The following is a 12,384-nucleotide window of genomic DNA, read 5'->3' on the forward strand; positions in this document are numbered from 1 at the left end:
TCAGACCTAGGGACACATACAGACTGAAAGTGAGGGGATGGAAAAAGATATTCCATGTAAATGGAAATCAAAAGAAACCTGCAGTAACAATACTCATATCACATAAAATAGACTTTAAAATAAAGAATGTTACAAGAGACAAGGAAGGACACTACATAATTATCAACGGATCAATCCAAGAAGAAGATATAACAATTATAAATATATATGCACCCAACATAGGAACACCTCAATACATAAGGCAATTGCTAACAGCTATAAAAGAGGAAATCGACAGTAACACAAAAATAGTGGGGGACTTTAACACCTCACTTACACCAATGGACAGATCATCCAAACAGAAAATTAGTAAGGAAACACAAGCTTTAAGTGACACCACAGACCAGGTAGATTTAACTGATATTTATAGGACATTCCATCCAAAAACAGCAGAAAACACTTTCTTCTCAAGGGCGCACAGAACATTCTCCAGGATAGATCACATCTTGGGTCAAAAATCAAGACTCAGTAAATTTAAGAAAATTGAAATCATATCAAGCATCTTTTCTGACCACAATGCTATGAGATTAGAAATCAATTACAGGGAAAAAAATGTAAAAACCACAAACACATGGAGGCTAAACAATACGTTACTAAGTAACCAAGAGATCATTGAAGAAATCAAAGAGGAAATCAAAAAATACCTAGAGACAAATGACAATGAAAACACGACGATCCAACACCTATGGGATGCAGCAAAAGCAGTTCTAAGAGGGAAGTTTATAGCTATAGAAGCCTACCTCAAGAAACAAACTACCTAACGTTACACCCAAAGGAACTAGAGAAAGAAGAACAAACAAAATCCAAAGTCAGCAGAAGGAAAGAAATCTTAAAGATCAGAGCAGAAATAAATGAAATAGAAACAAAGAAAACAAGAGCAAAGATCAATAAAACTGAAAGCTGGTTCTTTGAGATGATAAACAAAATTGATAAACCTTTAGCCAGAAAAAGAGGGAGAGGACTCAAATCAATAAAACTAGAAATGAAAAAGGAGAAGTTACAACAGACACCACAGAAATACAAAGCATCCTAAGAGACTACTACAAGCAACTCTATGCCAATAAAATGGACAACCTGGAAGAAATGGACAAATTCTTAGAAAAGTATAACCTTCCAAGACTGAACCGGGAAGAAATAGAAAATATGAACAGACCAATCACAAGTAATGAAATTGAAACTATGATTAAAAATCTTCCAACAGGGCTTCCCTGGTGGCACAGTGGTTGAGAATCTGCCTGCCAATGCAGGGGACACGGGTTCGAGCCCTGGTCTGGGAAGATCCCACATGCCGCGGAGCGACTGGGCCCGTGAGCCACAACTGCTGAGCCTGCGCGTCTGGAGCCTGTGCTCCGCAACAAGAGGGGCCGCAATGGTGAGAGGCCCGTGCACCGCGATGAAGAGTGGCCCCCGCTTGCCACAACTAGAGAAAGCCCACGCACAGAAACGAAGACCCAACACAGCCAAAAATAAATAAATAAATAAAAAATAAATTAAAAAAAAAAAAAATCTTCCAACAAACAAAAGTCCAGGACCAGATGGCTTCACAGGTGAATTCTATCAAACATTTAGAGAAGAGCTAACACCCATCCCTCTCAAACTCTTCCAAAAAACTGCAGAGGAAGGAACACTCCCAAACTCATTCTATGAGGCCACTGTCACCCTGATACCAAAACCAAAGATACTACAAAAAGAGAATTACAGACCAATATCACTGATGAATATAGATGCAAAAATCCTCAACAAAATACTAGGAAACAGAATCCAACAACACATTAAAAGGATCATACACCATGATCAAGTGGGATTTATCCCAGGGATGCAATGATTCTTCAATATACGCAAATCAATCAATGTGATATACCCTATTAACAAATTGAAGAATAAAAACCATATGATCATCTCAATAGATGCAGAAAAAGCTTTTGACAAAATTCAACACGCATTTATGATAAAAACTCTCCAGAAAGTAGGCATAGAGGGAACCTATCTCAACATAATAAAGGCCATATACGACAAACCCACAGCAAACATCATTCTCATTTTCATCATTCAATGGTGAAAAACTGAAAACATTTCATCTAAGATCAGGAACAAGACAAGGATGTCCACTCTTCCCACTATTATTCAACATAGTTTTGGAAGTCCTAGCCATGGCAATCAGAGAAGAAAAAGAAATAAAAGGAACACAGATTGGAAAAGAAGAAGTAAAACTGTCACTGTTTGCAGATGACATGATGCTATACATAGAGAATCCTAAAGATGCCACCAGAAAACTACTACAGCTAATCAATGAATTTGGTAAAGTTGCAGGATACAAAATTAATGCACAGAAATCTCTTGCATTCCTCTACACTAATGATGAAAAATCTGAATCTCTTTAAGGAAAGAGATTAAGGAAACACTCCCATTTACCACTGTAACAAAAAGAATAAAATACCTAGGAATAAACCTACCTAGGGAGACAAAAGACCTGTATGCAGAAAACTATAAGACACTGATGAAAGAAATTAAAGATGATACAAACAGATGGAGAGATATACCATGTTCTTGGATTGGAAGAATCAATACTGTGAAAATGACTATACTACCCAAAGCAATCTACAGATTCAATGCACTCCCTATCAAATTACCAATGGCATTTTTTACAGAACTAGAACAAAAAGTCTTAAAATTTGTATGGAGACACAAAAGACCTCGAATAGCCAAAGAGTCTTCAGGGAAAAAAACGGAGTTGGAGGAATCAGGCTCCCAGACTTCAGATTATACTACAAAGCTACAGTAATCAAGACAGTATGGTACTGGCACAAAAGCAGAAATATAGATCAATGGAACAGGATAGAAAGCCCAGAGATAAACCCACGCACATACGGTCACCTTATCTTTGATAAAGGAGGCAAGCATATACAGGGGAGAAAAGACAGCCTCTTCAATAAGTGGTGCTGGGAAAACTGGACAGCTACATGTAGAAGTATGAAATTAGAACACTCCCTAACACCATACACAAAAATAAACTCAAAATGGATTAGAAACCTTAATGTAAGGCCGGACACTATCAAACTCTTAGAGGAAAACATAGGTAGAACACTCTATGACATAAATCACAACAAGATCCTTTTTGACCCAGCTCCTAGAGAAATGGAAATAAAAACAAAAATAAACAAATGGGACCTAATGAAACTTAAAAGCTTTTGCACAGCAAAGGAAACCATAAACAAGACCAAAAGACAGCCTCAGAATGGGAGAAAATATTTGCAAATGAAGCAACTGACAAAGGATTAATCTCCAAAATTTACAAGCAGCTCATGCAGCTCAATAACAAAAAAACAAACAACCCAATCCAAAAATGGGCAGAAGACCTAAATAGACATTTCTCCAAAGAAGATATACAGATTGCCAACAAACACATGAAAGAATGCTCAACATCATTAATCATTAGAGAAATGCAAATCAAAACTACAATGAGATATCATCCCACACCGGTCAGAATGGCCATCATCAAAAAATCTAGAAACAGTAAATGCTGGAGAGGGTGTGGAGAAAAGGGAACACTCTTGCACTGTTGGTGGGAATGTAAACTGATACAGCCACTATGGAGAACAGTATGGAGGTTCCTTAAAAAACTAAAAATAGAACTACCATAAGACCCAGCAATCCCACTACTGGGCATATACCCTGAGAAAACCATAATTCAAAAAGAGTCATGTACGAAAATGTTCACTGCAGCTCTATTTACAATAGCCAGGACATGGAAGCAACCTAAGTGTCCATCATCGGATGAATGGATAAAGAAGATGTGGCACATATATACAATGGAATATTACTCAGCCATAAAAAGAAACAAAATTGAGTTATTTGTAGTGAGGTGGATGGAGTTAGAGTCTGTCATACAGAGTGAAGTAAGTCAGAAAGAGAAAAACAAATACAGTATGCTAACACATATATATGGAATCTAAGGGAAAAAAAAAAGGTCATGAAGAACCTAGTGGCAAGATGGGAATAAAGACACAGACCTACTAGAGAATGGGCTTGAGGATATGGGGAGGGGGAAGGGTAAGCTGTGACAAAGTGAGAGAGTGGCATGGACATATATACACTACCAAACGTAAAATAGATAGCTAGTGGAAAGCAACTGCATAGCACAGGGAGATCAGCTCGGTGCTTTGTGACCACCTAGAGGGGTGGGATAGGAAGGGTGGGAGGGAGGGAGATGCAAGAGGGAAGAGATATGGGAACATATGTATATGTATAACTGATTTACTTTGTTATAAAGCAGAAACTAACACACCATTGTGGAGCAATTATACTCCAATAAAGATGTTAAAAAAAAAAAAAATCCAATGGGCATTTTCTTATCTAACTACAGGGTCATTATCACTTTTAACAACAATAATTCATTGATATCACCTGACACCTGATCCATAATTAAAATTCCTGAAATGTCAAATATATATATATATATTACATATATAATTAATTATATATAATATATAATTATAATTAGTATAATTATGTATAATATATATTACATATATAATTAATATATAATATATTATATAATATAATTATATAATATATAATTATATATAATATATAAAATTTATATATAAATTATATAATATATAAAAATTTTATATATTATATGTAACTTATATATATAAATGGGACATAAATGGTACCAGACTAATAATAACGTGTATTAGAGATATTTTCAAATCTGTACGTATATGTTTATCTCATTATCTTTAATTGTTGCACAGTTTTCCATAGTATGACCATATTATAATTTTTTAACCAATTCCATATTGATGGCCATTTAAGTTTTTCAGATATTTTTATCATATATACATGCATATATATGAGCATATAATATATATCATTCCTTAATATAAGACACTTCCATCATTTCTAAATTTATCCTTATTATAAATAACTTTCTATACAAGTATTTGCCTGCATTTATGTCTTAGGACAGATATCTAGAAGCTGAATCACTGAACTGGAAGAGACAAACTTTTTAAAACAAAAGTCTTACATGGTTAATTATTCAACTACCAATCAGAAAGTATATACTACTGTTGATCACAAATAACACTAAAAAAAAAAAAAATCACGAAGGAAATTTACAGAGAACATTCTGGGTATCTGTTACCAATTATACCATGAGCTTTGGCTTGAGCTTTCTGAACCATCTCCTTCATTCTCATAAAACAGAGTATAGGAGTCCCAAAAGTGTATCCTTCAAATACCCCAGGATAACAACTTAAGCCAAAGAGAATTATTTCTGTATTAGCCACGCAGCAGCAGCAGCTGCATCCTGTGACCAGTGACACAGAAGATACAGACCAGAGGTTTAGGCTCTGGAGTTAGACACAGATTTGAATCTGTCTCTACAACCTGATACTTACTCTCTCATAATACCTGTGTTTATCAACTTCTGTTCCCTTCTTTCCATATCCTCCCCTTGCCTCTCAGCTCTCAATTTCAAACATCCTGCCTTTGCCACCAGACTAATCTTCCCCTGCACCAGTTCACATCCCTCCCTTCGAAGGGCTTCCAGTGCCTGAGAGAGAGTTCCACGTCTGACTGGAACACAGAAGCTTGTAACAGACCATCACGCCCACCAACAACACTGGAAAAAGGAGAAGAAGAAAAACTGGATAAACAAACAAAAACATATTTTTTAAAAGCTATTGGGAACCACAGATTCAAAAAAAAGTCTAAAGGCACTAAACTGGAGAGAGAGCCAGGGGGCTCTGCCCCGTGATCAGAGATGGCACTTTGTTTCAGAAGTGATGGCTGAGTTGGGGAAGGGTTGTGTGGGTGAGTGTGCTGTAGACAGAAGAGAGGTGATGGATGATCCCTGTGATGATTAACCGAGAGTAGAGATATAAATGCAGTGGTTCCCTCCTACCCCAACCCCTGCCCCTGAACACGCGAGGTATACTCACATCCATTCAGGTTTATGCAATCTGAGAGTTGGAAAAAATAGTTTAGGTTATTCTAGTTCAAGGTTCTCAATTTTGGCTGCATGTTAGAATCACCAGGGAACTTTTAAAAATATGTTCCGGGGGTGCAGTGGGAGGGCAAGGGGACGTCCAGACCAATTAAAACAGAAGCTCTGCGGGCAAGGCCCAGACCTCAGCACTTCCTGAAGTTCCCAAGGTGATTCTGGGATGCAGCCAACATTAAGAAGCACTGGTTTAACTCAACACGCTTCTATCATTCCTTAGACTTTAGATTAGATCCTCATGTGTTAAACTGTTTTATCTCCTTCCCACTGCTGAGGGCTCAGGCTACCTCTCGGCTACCTTTGTGTCTTTACAGCATCCACCAAAGTGCTCTGAATGTAGTAGGTATTTGATAAACATTCGTGACGTGATCGATTAAATACACTCCCATGAGAGTTAGTCATTAGGAACTCAACGTCAGGAACAAAATGCATTTCTTACAACTTCAAATTGAACACATCAAATATAGGAGAGAGAAGGACATTCCCAAGCCAGAAAAATTCACACCTTATACTTTACATCAGCCCAGGAGAGTGGAAATGAATACATTTCCAGGGAAATCACCTCAATAAAAATGAAAGAAAAACTCTGTTTCCCCGTCTCAAAAGATTTTCTTCTCTTTCTGGAAACTCACTGACTTTAATCAAGTTGGATCTAGCAAAATAACAAAGACATGGGCTTCATGGCCACCTGGTAACCATGGTTTCCCCCTCTAGCCGTGACAATCTGTGTGATCCAGGGAAAATTATTTAACCTCTCAAATTATTTAAACTCTCAGCCAGAATTTTCTCCTATATCTTGTTAGAAGATAAACTGAAGCATATTAAATTTTTTAAGAGTTTATTTGAGCAAAAATTGACTTGGATCAGGGAACATCCAATCTAGCGGATAGAAAGTTGCTCCAAAGAGCTGTACAAAATGAAAGACATTTATAGCCAGAAGGGAGTGGGAACAAGGAAGTTATTCTAGGCAAAAAGCGGGTTGGTTATTGCAAGGTTACTTTCCTGTAGGGGATGCGGGGGTCTATCAGGCAGATGACCTAACTAGTGCAGATAAGGTGTTTCCTGATTGACTGGCTTAAGACTCCATTTCTGGAAGAGCGGAAACTGTAATTAAGTATGGGTTTGGTGACGTGGCACTTGGCATAAGTGATTCCATTTTGGGCCCGTTGCCTTGTTCTTAACAATACAAAATGGAAAAAAAACATAGAACTAACTCATAAAGTTGTGGGGAAGATTCAATGCAAAGTTTCAAGTCTAGACATCTAGCCCATAGTGGGCATTTAAATACTACTTCTGTGTATTATTGGGGACCATAGAATATTATATGTCTTCATATATATTATATGTTATATATATATTATATTATTATATGTCTTCATACATTCTGTGGTATTAAGTTGAGTCCTTGCCTGTAGTCCTGATTCCCAGAACTCATCCAACACCAAAACTGGCCACGGAAGAGCTAAGGCGATTCCCCCATCAAGACCAGAAAGGGTTCAGTTAGGACGGGTCTGAAAGATAACACATCACAGCAGTGGAACCGGAAATTGGGCTGGTTGGGGAAAAGAAAGATGGATTTTTCCCTTACTGAAGGGAGAGCTGAACTCTTGAACCAACTGGATGTGTTTTCCTGTGTTTTGCCAACTAGCCAAAAGCGGTGGGGGGATGGGTGTCTCTGCCTATTTCCTCCGGGTTGTTTTCACAGACCTACACTTTGAGAGGGCTAATTGTTGAGTCCTCATCTTTCTTCCCCACAAGAAGAGGGCTTTGTTCAGCGATTAAATCAGGCTGAGAGGCAAAGCCTTTCCATTTTAGATCAAGGTTTGGGCCCCCAAGGAAAAGAAATATCGCTTCTTTTTTCATTTAGCTGACAATGTTTTCTCCCTTAGAGAATGAATTGGAGATTTCCACCCACCAGAAAGGCCCCACCGTGACTCATATGGATATCAAAATACCAGGAGGTGAGACCCCAACAAGCAAAGCAGAGCGTGAAGACAATCGTTTAGACATCTTGTTTCTACTTCCAGTGAATGAACACAAGCAAAGATCGCCTTTGGTTCATCTACACAATGGCCTCAGCGTTCTCCCTTCCTTTGTTTTGGGGCGTATTGCATTTCAGGCTCACGGGGAGAGGAAACCCTGCCAGTGGCTGGGTTCTGTGTGCCCATTGTCACCATCTCGGGAGGTTTCTTTGCTGCCCAGCTTTGCAACACTGATGGATTTTTCTCTGAAGTTCTAGAGCTGCTGAGAACTTCTCATTGTTGCTGTCTAAAGTCATCACCTGCTCTGAGATTAAAGCATTGTGCTCCATGGCTTTAATCTGAGTATAAACTTCTTCAGTCCTTTCTTTGGGAAATAAATATTGCCTCAGTTTCTTAGTGCAAGTCACATGGCAAATTCACCCTTTAAACAGGAGACTCTAAGGAGCTTGGGTCCAGCGGGGTTGACAGCCAGCACCGAAAAGCAACGCAGGAGAGCGCTGGGGCTGAGGAACCCCATGCGGCATCATTGAGAAGGGGGAAGAGGGTCAGCTTGCAGGAGAGGAAGGAAGTTGTCTTCTCAGCTGTTAGTAGTAGCGGGTAGTGGCTGTATCTGGCAGCTTAGAGCTTTAATGCCACACAGAGCTTCTGACACATCCTGGGGCACTGTTTTCTCTCTCATTCTTTCCAGGGAACTAACTCTCAGTGAAAAAAGAGCTGGATCAGGAGTCAAGTCGGTTTCGTCCCAGATGCTATTATGCCTGAAATCGCTTCCCCTCTGTGAGACTCGGTTTCCTCATTTGTAAAGTGTTAGGGTTGAACTAGAGGACCTTGAGGACCCCAGCTCGAGCCATCATGGCTTCAAAGACTAAAAGGCTCATATGATGATGTGTTTATAATTCTCTTTGATAGGAACTAATGTTTTTCTCATTCATCTCCTATAAAATTTTCTCCTAGCATTTAGCAGTCTTGGACCGTAATAGGAACGCTATAAACCCCAAGTGACTGAATGAAGGAACGAACCTGATTTAACCCAGCTCTTCTCACTCCCGAGAAGCTCCATCTCTGAGTGAGGAGGCCCCACTAGTAGTACAATACTCCTTTGTCCTTAACTGCCCTTTTCCAGCTTCTCACTCACCTAATCCTTTGTGAGCTGTGGATTTTAAAGACTGGGAATTACTTGTCCAAGGCCAAGTAATTCTACTGGCAAAGTATACCAAACGTCCAAAAAAGAAAAACACTTAAGTGATTTTTTATAAGATGAATATAAGTCTGAGTCAAAATCAGGAAAGAACAGTGTAAGAAACAACAATTATAAGCCAGTTTCACATTTACTATAGTGTGAGGCTAGAACCACAAGGCTTGATTTCAGTAAAGACTGCTAAGAATGATGACTGAAATCTAATTCCTGGTGACCTTCATTTCAGTTTCCTCCTGAATCAGTAAACAAATAAAACACAAAATATACGAGATAAAGACACAAGTAAGAGAGTGGATACAGCTTCCCAACTCGTACCTAGTTTCTCAGAGATGTGCTTCCTAAGTTTTGTTTTCTGTGAAGAGAAGGCAGGATGAGAAATCCACCACATCAAAGAGCCCAAGTCACCAGTTTTCTTCCATGTGTGCTCTAGAAAAAGGAGAGGGGTCATATCATCATTCAAGGGTCTATCTATTACTATATAAAGCAATTCCTTTTTCCACTACAAGGACCACAATTTTGTGTCTTTGAAGCATTGTGTTTTTATTGCATTACTGGGTCCAGAGTAGACTTGACCATAGCCTATTACAAATATACGCAAAACTCCTAAAAATGTCTACCTGCAAATTGAAATCTGCAGTGTATTTTAAAAATAAATAATGACCAGGTTGGGTATATCTTAGAAGTAGAAGGATATAGTAAAAGCTCTCATAACATAATATAACACATGAGTAGATAAAAGGGCAAAAAGCACAATTTTTGTACATGCAAAAAAACCCCACATTCTGTGAAATCAACTCCAATTTATGATTTAACATAAAAAACTGACCAAATCAGGAAAAAAAAAAAAGAAAAAAAAAGAATTACTCGTCCAGATGTACTCTGCTTGCCACAGAACTAATTTATTCTTGTGTAAGAAAGCCCAGAGTGTTGACTGGGCTAAGGTCCCTCTGTCCCAGAGCATCCGCTGAGCACAGCTCTTTGCGGGGGACTGTACCCACACTCTCAGGCCTGGTCTGAACTGGAATATGGTTAGTGTCTTTCTAAAACACAGTGAGCAATCAGATTGCTCCAGAGAGAAGAGCATCTCTCCAGAAAGTCCCTTGGTCTTGACCAAGCTCGTCTTCCTGTGGCTGGTGGTGGTCCGGCTCCCTTGGAGAAATGAGGGTTTGATCTTCACTACATGCACTTGACTCACGCTCCCTGGGTATATGCTTTTTTAACCTGGTAAATGGAGTGGTGTCATGCTCTTCATTTGGCACCTGGGGCCCAGAAAGTCCCCAACAGCTGAGCTGAGGCCACGCTGTCCCCTCAATGGGCTGAGGAAACTAAGAGCTACCACGTTCAACTCCAAAACCCTGGAGTTACAAAATGACGAATCATAATTTGTCTCACACCTTTTCCACTCCACTGGAGGGGAGAAGCAAAGTGAATTAGAGAAAGAAAACAGGCCCCAGTAAGAAAAAGTCCCAGGCCCCAGGGGAGCAGCCCAGGAAAACATCTGCCTCAGTTGACAGCTCAGATGTTCAGACAAGATCAGAGGGGTGGCACTTAGAGGCCAGCCTGAGCACATGGCCGTGTCCTTGCTCCCTCCTGGGGGGGTTGGGGAGGGCTCGTCTGATGCTGTCACAGTGCGTTTGCTTCCCCTTCCTTATTCTTCCTCCATCCCTGTCATTCCTCACCACCTTCATCCACTGAGACATTCTGGGACTTTAATAACAAAGTAAAGAGCCTTGGGCGGGGAGTTACATCTAGGAGTTTTGTGTATATTTGTAATAGGCTATGGTCAAGTCTACTCTGGACTCACATCTTGGAGGTGGACAAAAGTGCTAAATGTGTTGCCCTGGGACCAGCCACTGCTCCATTTCCAATCATGACAATGTGGTTTGTAAAGGAATCTTTTTCTTTCTTTAATGAGACACTGAAGCACCTGCCTTCTTCTCTATGCTGACACCTCGGCCGTACTGGAACTCTTAGGACCTGGGCATCCCCAGTGAATCTATCAGATTGCTAGTTCAGAAAGGGTGATGCCCAGTCTTAAAATGTTTACTGTCTTTAGTACTTTGAACAATGACTTGCACATAACACACCTTCAACAGATACTTGTTGGGAGGGATAAGCCCCTTCCAAGTCATATGTGAAAGCCTCACGTTCTAGTGAATGAGTCCCTCTAGACTGCACAGTAACTGAATCTGCTGTAAAAAAAAAAAAGGGGGGGGGGATAAATTGGGAGCTTGGGAGCTTGGGATGAACAGATACACACTACTGTTTATAAAATAGATAAACAACAAGGAGTTACCATACAGCGCAGGGAACTAACTATATTCAATACCTTGTAATAACCTATAATGGAAAAGAATCTCAAAAAGAATAGATATATGTGTACATCTATAACTGAATTACTTCGCTGTACACCTGAAACTAACACACCATTGTAAATCAACTATACTTCAATTTTAAAAAAAGAAAAAAAAAAAGCAAAACAAAAACTGTTTTTAGGGCATTACAGTGAGAATGTTTTCATCCTGCATGCTCAACCCAGACACCTGAGAGAAATCTTCAATTGCAGTTACTGCACTCGAGGAAACCCTGAGCCAGGATGACGCTGACCTTCCAGTTAGCATGGAAACAGGTAACCACCTCCATCCCAGTTAGGAATATGAAGTGCTAAACATTCTGGGTAGTGGAGGGCAATAGTTCATGGAAATCAAAGAACTACAGAGGAGGTAAGAAACTTAAAAACTCATCTGCAAAGGAATATCTGTGAGTCCATAGTGATATAAATAAATGATTGAATAAGTAAATGAATGGGGAGGAGTGACTAATTTTCCTTACAGAAGAATCACACACAATCATTGTAAAAGAAAGGAAGGAAATAGAAAATTGCCGTTAGACACCACCGTAATAACATCCGCAAAGAAAATACACCAATGAATGCTAAAGTTCAAGGGTGAAACTTTAAGAAGAAACAGGATATTTGTATATCCTCAGTGTCTCCCCCCAAATCTTGATCAATTACTGTGGTGGTTTTAACACATGTCCACAAATTCTTTGCTACTCCTCCCTTCAGAGATGGAGATAATTTCCTCAAGAACTGAAAATTGAAAGGGAATAACACTAACCTGACGGTGAAAAGTGGCAGACACCACTAATAAGAA

This window comes from Balaenoptera ricei, chromosome 2 (assembly GCF_028023285.1).
Source record: "Balaenoptera ricei isolate mBalRic1 chromosome 2, mBalRic1.hap2, whole genome shotgun sequence".
Classification (NCBI taxonomy): domain Eukaryota; kingdom Metazoa; phylum Chordata; class Mammalia; order Artiodactyla; family Balaenopteridae; genus Balaenoptera; species Balaenoptera ricei.